The sequence below is a fragment of the Lolium perenne genome, chromosome 2 (genome assembly GCF_019359855.2).
Source record: "Lolium perenne isolate Kyuss_39 chromosome 2, Kyuss_2.0, whole genome shotgun sequence".
In the NCBI taxonomy this organism is placed as follows: domain Eukaryota; kingdom Viridiplantae; phylum Streptophyta; class Magnoliopsida; order Poales; family Poaceae; genus Lolium; species Lolium perenne.
This window is the reverse complement of record NC_067245.2, coordinates 243,042,870-243,050,397: the sequence shown is the minus strand read 5'-3', so window position 1 is coordinate 243,050,397 and position 7,528 is coordinate 243,042,870. Positions and strand designations below refer to the sequence as shown.

General features: G+C 41.5%; 1 pseudogene; it reads left to right on the top strand.

Annotated features, from left to right (window-relative positions):
- Positions 1-360: 360 nt before the first annotated feature.
- The window catches only part of LOC139835766 (uncharacterized), a 47,451-nt pseudogene continuing 40,283 nt past the window's right edge, over positions 361-7,528 (top strand).

Genomic DNA, 7,528 nt, shown 5'->3' with positions numbered 1-7,528 from the left:
AAATCCGCGACTGCTAACGCCGCGCTATCTGCTCAATGCGAGAGCTATATGCTTAACTTGATGACTGATGCAAGTCAGGATATGGCTGGTATATTATTTCTATTTTGTTGTTTGCTTTATATTTTCATGTGTCCCTCCTTGTGCTACATTGTTTTTCCCTTATGTTGCTTATAGGCTCGTTTCTGGATGCTGCCGCCAAAGAACAAAGGGTTAATTCACGAGTTGAAGCCTTCTTCGACTTGCCAAGGTGAATAAAGTGAATTTTGGGCAGATGAAGACCGCACTCACCGTATTGTTCGATTTCAGGACCGAGCCACCCAAGTTCGGGAATTTCTTGACTTTTGCACTAGTACCTTGGCCATGGTGTATAATGCCATGTTTTCTCAGAACCGTCAGCCCGATAATCTTCCTGAGCTCATGGGAAAATTTAAGGATGTGTGCAGTATCCACGACTTTGTGAAGGCTCAGATGATTGCTGGTGCCAAGGTGGCCTTGATCTGGTTGAAAATCTTCCACTCAAAGTTAGATTTTGGCAAGGTTGTCGACACTTTTTACCTCAAGGCATCAAAGAGAAGAATAAACGTTGACAAACATAATGCGGCTGTGTCTCCTGTCGCTGGAAAAATGATTGATGAGCTTCTTAGGGTGGCCACTTATTTTTTCAAGGAGTTTCGGTATGATGAATCCACACAAGATGCTCGTGTTTCAAGAGAAAACATAAATATAGACAGCTTGATATAGGAGTTCTTTTTTTCCTTTTTTCCTTCAATGTGTTAGCTTTGAGCCAAAATGCAGAGTTCTATATGTACATATGTCGTGTATATTGTAATTTTACTGCGAGACTTTTATAAAGTCAAGGAAAGTTCTTCTGATTGTGTTATGATCTTACCCTTGAGCCCCCGAGTATCTTGGCTAGCATGACTATGTTTTATTTTTCGCGAGGTTTTTGTGGAACCAAGGCGTGTAAGTTGATAAATGTTTCAAAGTCAAATATATTGTAAGTTTGTCGGGTTCGAGCCCCCGAGCCTTGCTTTTGAAGAGAAAAATATATGACATCACTATTTTTATTTCAACCATGCTATATTGCAGCATCGCAAGCCCGCCTCATTAAAAACCTTTCAGCCCTACTCGGTGCCCTGAAAGGAAAAGAGTGCGTCTGAAAAATTGTGCGCTCCTCAGATACAATGTATGTTTACAAAGTTGGTACTATATTGATTTCCCTCTAAGCATAGAACCATCACAGCTGTGCAATGTTCCACGGGTTTGGTTCGTCCTTGCCCGTCTTCTTGTCCTTCAGTCGATAGGCTCCTCCCGAAATAACTTCAGTGATAATATGTGGTCCCAGCCATGGAGATTCGAATTTCTCGTGTGCATCTTGCTTGAGTCGAAGGACTAGATCGCCGACTTCAAAATACTTGGGCCGCAAACGTCGGCTGTGATAAGTTTTGAGATTTTGTTGATATGCACTTACTCTTGATAGGACCAAATCTCTTGCTTCATCAAGTGCGTCGACATCATCCTCCAGCGCCTTCTGTGAAGCTTCTTCGTATTCCACGACTCTAGGAGAATTGTGTTCTATTTCTATCGGGAGCACTGATACGCGTACAACACGCGTCCGTTGGGAACCCCAAGAGGAAGGTGTGATGCGTACAGCGGCAAGTTTTCCCTCAGTATGAAACCAAGGTTTATCGAACCAGTAGGAGCCAAGAAGCACATTGAAGGTTGATGGCGGCGGGATGTAGTGCGGCGCAACACCAGGGATTCCGGCGCCAACGTGGAACCTGCACAACACAACCAAAGTACTTTGCCCCAACGAAACAGTGAGGTTGTCAATCTCACCGGCTTGCTGTAACAAAGGATTAGATGTATAGTGTGGATGATGATTGTTTGCAGAAAACAAGAGAACGATATTGCAAGAGATTGTATTTCAGTATAGAGAATTGGACCGGGGTCCACAGTTCACTAGAGGTGTCTCTCCCATAAGATAAACAGCATGTTGGGTGAACACATTACAGTTGGGCAATTGACAAATAAAGAGGGCATGACCATGCACATACATATTATGATGAGTATTGTGAGATTTAATTGGGCATTACGACAAAGTACATAGACCGCTATCCAGCATGCATCTATGCCTAAAAAGTCCACCTTCAGGTTATCATCCGAACCCCTCCGCATTAAGTTGCTAACAACAGACAATTGCATTAAGTATTGCGCGTAATGTAATCAGTGACTATATCCTCGAACATAGCACTAATGTTTTATCCCTAGTGGCAACAACACATCCATAATCTTAGAGATTTCTGTCACTTCCCCAGATTCACGGAGATATGAACCCACTATCGAGCATAAATACTCCCTCTTGGAGTTACAAGCATCTACTTGGCCAGAGCATCTACTAGTAACGGAGAGCATGCAAGATCATAAACAACACATAGACATAACTTTGATAATCAACATAACAAGTATTCTCTATTCATCGGATCCCAACAAACGCAACATATAGAATTACAGATAGATGATCTTGATCATGTTAGGCAGCTCACAAGATCCGACAATTAAGCACAATGGGGAGAAGACAACCATCTAGCTACTGCTATGGACCCATAGTCCAGGGGTAGACTACTCACACATCACTCCGGAGGTGACCATGGCGGCGTAGAGTCCTCCGGGAGATGATTCCCCTCTCCGGCAGGGTGCCGGAGGCGATCTCCTGAATCCCCCGAGATGGGATTGGCGGCGGCGGCGTTGATACGTCTCCGACGTATCGATAATTTCTTATGTTCCATGCCACATTATTGATGTTATCTACATGTTTTATGCACACTTTATGTCATATTCGTGCATTTTCTGGAACTAACCTATTAACAAGATGCCGAAGTGCGCTCTCGTTTTCTGCTGTTTTTGGTTTCAGAAATCCTAGTAAAGAAATATTCTCGGAATTGGACGAAATCAACGCCAAGGTTCCTATTTTGCCCGGAAGCATCCAGAACACACGAGAACCGCCAGAGAGGGGGCACAGGCCCACCAAAACCCTAGGCCGGCGCGGCCAGGGGGGCCCGCACCACCCTATAGTGTGGGCACCCCTTCGACCCTCCTGCGCCGCCTCTTCGCCTATTTAAAGCCTCCGTCGCGAAAACCCTGATACGTTCGACGAAACCCACAGAAACCTTCCAGAGCCGCCGCCATCGCGAAGCCAAGATCTGGGGGACAGGAGTCTCTGTTTCGGCACGCTGCCGGAACGGGGAAGTGCCCCCGGAAGGCTTCTCCATCGACACCGCTGCCATCTCCACCGCCATCTTCATCACCGCTGCTGCTCCCATGAGGAGGGAGTAGTTCTCCATCGAGGCTCGGGGCTGTACCGGTAGCTATGTGGTTCATCTCTCTCCTATGTACTTCAATACAATAATCTCATGAGCTGCCTTACATGATTGAGATTCATATGATGATGCTTGTAATCTAGATGTCATTATGCTAGTCAAGTGAATTTTACTTATGTGATCTCCGGAGACTCCTTGTCCCACGTGTGTAAAGGTGACAGTGTGTGCACCGTGTGGGTCTCTTAGGCTATATTTCACAGAATACTTATTCACTGTTATGAAGAGCATAGTGAAGTGCTTATTTATATCTCTTTATGATTGCAATGTATTTTGTATCACAATTTATCTATGTGCTACTCTAGCAATGTTATTAAAGTAGTTTTATTCCTCCTGCACGGTGTAATGGTGACAGTGTGTGCATCCGTGTTAGTACTTGGTTTATGCTATGATTATGATCTCTTGTAGATTATGAAGTTAACTATTGCTATGATGGTATTGATGTGATCTATTCCTCCTACATAGTGTGAAGGTGACAGTGTGCATACTATGTTAGTACTTGGTTTAGTCTGTTGATCTTTCATGCACTCTAAGGTTATTTAAATATGAACATTGAATTGTGGAGCTTGTTAACTCCGGCATTGAGGGTTCGTGTAATCCTACGCAATGTGTTCATCATCCAACAAGAGTGTAGAGTATGCATTTATCTATTCTGTTATGTGATCAATGTTGAGAGTGTCCACTAGTGAAAGTCTGATCCCTAGGCCTTGTTCCTAAATACCGCTATCGCTGCTTGTTTACTGTTTTACTGCGTTACTACTGCTGCGTTACTACTGCTTGTTTACTGTCCTGGGCAAAGCACTTTTCTGGTGCCATTGCTACTGCTACTATATATTCATACCACCTGTATTTCACTATCTCTTCGCTGAACTAGTGCACCTATTAGGTGTGTTGGGGACACAAGAGACTTCTTGCTTTGTGGTTGCAGGGTTGCATGAGAGGGATATCTTTGACCTCTTCCTCCCTGAGTTCGATAAACCTTGGGTGATCCACTTAAGGGAAACTTGCTGCTGTTCTACAAACCTCTGCTCTTGGAGGCCCAACACTGTCTACAGGAAAAGGAGGGGGCGTAGACATCAAGCTATTTTCTGGCGCCGTTGCCGGGGAGGAAAGGTAAAAGGTACTCACACTCCGGATCTCGGCTACTAAGCTATTTTCCGGCGCATTGTAAGTACTCGAAGCTATTTCCTTTAGATCCTGCAATTGCATCTTTTTGTTTCTTGTTTACACTAGTTTGGCATAATGGACAAGAATGAGCTTCTTATGCTATTTCCTGATTTAAAACATGGATTGTTTGATGTGAAAATTAAAAAACCTATGGAATCTTATTTGCATGCTGGTAGTAATATTAGTATGAACGCTTTAAACACCATTGTTGATAATGATATAGAAAGTTCTAAGCTTGGGGAAGCTGGTTTTCATGATCTTTTTAGTCCCCCAAGCATTGAGGAGAAAATTTTCTTTGATGATACTTCGCCTCCTATTTATGATGATTATAATGATAGTGGTCTTGTGCCACCTACTATGGAGAGTAAATTTTGTTGTGATTATACTGTGTCTCCTACACTTGATGAGAATAATAATGATAGCTACTTTGTTGAATTTGCTCCCACTATCACTAATAAAATTGATTATGCCTATGTGGAGAGTAATAATTTTATGCATGAGACTCATGATAAGAATGCTTTATGTGATGGTTATATTGTTGAGTTTGCTCATGTTGCTACTGAAAGTTATTATGAGAGAGGAAAATATGGTTGTAGAAATTTTCATGTTACTAAAATGCCTCTCTATGTGCTTAAATTTTTGAAGCTATACTTGTTTTATCTTCCTAATCTTGTCACTTTGCTCTTCATGAATTTATTTGTGTACAAGATTCCTCTGCATAGGAAGCATGTTAGACTTAAATGTGTTTTGTATTTGCCTCTTGATGCTCTCTTTTGCTTCAAATACTATTTCTTGCGAGTGCATCATTAAAACTGCTGAGCCCATCTTAATGGCTATAAAGAAAAGAACTTCTTGGGAGATAACCCATGTGTTATTTTGCTACAGTACTTTGTTTTATATTTGTGTCTTGGAAGTTGTTTATTACTGTAGCAACATCTCCTTATCTTAGTTTTGTGTTTTGTTGTGCCAAGTGAAGCCTCTAATCGAAGGTTGATACTAGATTTGGATTTCTGCGCAGAAACAGATTTCTATCTGTCACGAATCTGGGCTGTTTTCTCTGTAGAAAAATCAGAAAAATATGCCAATTTACGAGCGTGTTCCCCAGATATGTACGCAACTTTCATTAGTTTTGAGTTTTCTGATCTGAGCCACGGAAGTATTTATTAAAAATTCGTCTTTATGGACTGTTCTGTTTTGACAGATTCTGCCTTTTATTTCGCAGTGCTTCTTTCGCTGTGTTGGGTGGATTTCTTTGTTCCATTACCTTCCAGTAGCTTTGAGCAATGTCCAGAAGTGTTAAGAATGATTGTGTCACCTCTGAACATGTGAGTTTTTGATTATGTACTAACCCCTCTAATGAAGTTTATGAGAAGTTTGGTGTGAAGGAAGTTTTCAAGGGTCAAGAGAGGAGGATGATATACTATGATCAAGAAGAGTGAAAAGTCTAAGCTTGGGGATGCCCCGGTGGTTCACCCCTGCATATATCAAGAAGACTCAAGCGTCTAAGCTTGGGGATGCCCAAGGCATCCCCTTCTTCATCGACAACATTATCAGGTTCCTCCCCTGAAACTATATTTTTATTCCATCACATCTTATGTGCTTTGCTTGGAGCGTCGGTTTGTTTTTGTTTTTTGTTTTGTTTGAATAAAATGGATCCTAGCATTCACTTTGTGGGAGAGAGACACGCTCCGCTGTTGCATATGGACAAGTATGTCCTTAGTTTCTACTCATAGTATTCATGGCGAAGTTTCTTCTTCGTTAAATTGTTATATGGTTGGAATTGGAAAATGATACATGTAGTAATTGCTAAAATGTCTTGGATAATGTGATACTTGGCAATTGTTGTGCTCATGCTTAAGCTCTTGCATCATATACTTTGCACCTATTAATGAAGAAATACATAGAGCTTGCTAAAATTTGGTTTGCATATTTGGTCTCTCTAAGGTCTAGATAATTTTTAGTATTGAGTTTGAACAACAAGGAAGACGGTGTAGAGTCTTATAATGTTTACAATATGTCTTTTATGTGAGCTTTGCTGCACCGGTTCATTCTTGTGTTTGTTGCAAATAACCTTGCTAGCCTAAACCTTGTATCGAGAGGGAATACTTCTCATGCATCCAAATCCTTGAGCCAAACAACACTATGCCATTTGTGTCCACCATACCTACCTACTACATGGTATTTCAACGCCATTCCAAAGTAAATTGCTTGAGTGCTACCTTTAAACAATTCAAAATTTATCACCTCTGATTTGTGTCAATGTTTTATAGCTCATGAGGAAGTATGTGGTGTTTATCTTTCAATCTTGTTGGGCAACTTTCACCAATGGACTAGTGGCTTCATCCGCTTATCCAATAATTTTGCAAAAAGAGCTGGCAATGGGATTCCCAGTCCCAAATTAATTAACAAAAATAGACACTTCTCCATGGTATGTGATTGTTGGACGGCACCCGAAGGATTCGGTTAGCCATGGCTTGTGTAAGCAAAGGTTGGGAGGAGTGTCATCGTAATAAAACTAAAATAAAAAGGCACTCCTTCATGGTATGAGATTGTTGGCAGGCACCCGAGGATTCGGTTAGCCATGGTTTGTGAAAGAAAGGCTGGAAGGAGTGCCACCCAAAATAAAATAAAATGGGAGCCGCTCTTTTAAGGTTTGTCTGGCAAGGGGGTTAGAGTACCCGCTACCATTCGTTGACAACAACATACACCTCTCAAAACTTTATTTTTATGCTCTCTTTATGTTTTCAAAATAAGAGCTCTAGCACAAATATAGCAATCGATGCTTTCCTCTATGGAGGACCATTCTTTTACTTTCATTGTTGAGTCAGTTCACCTATTTCTCTCCACCTCAAGAAGCAAACACTTGTGTGAACTGTGCATTGATTCCTACATACTTGCATATTGCACTTATTATATTACTCTATGTTGACAATTATCCATGAGATATACATGTTACAAGTTGAAAGCAACCGCTGAAACTTAAT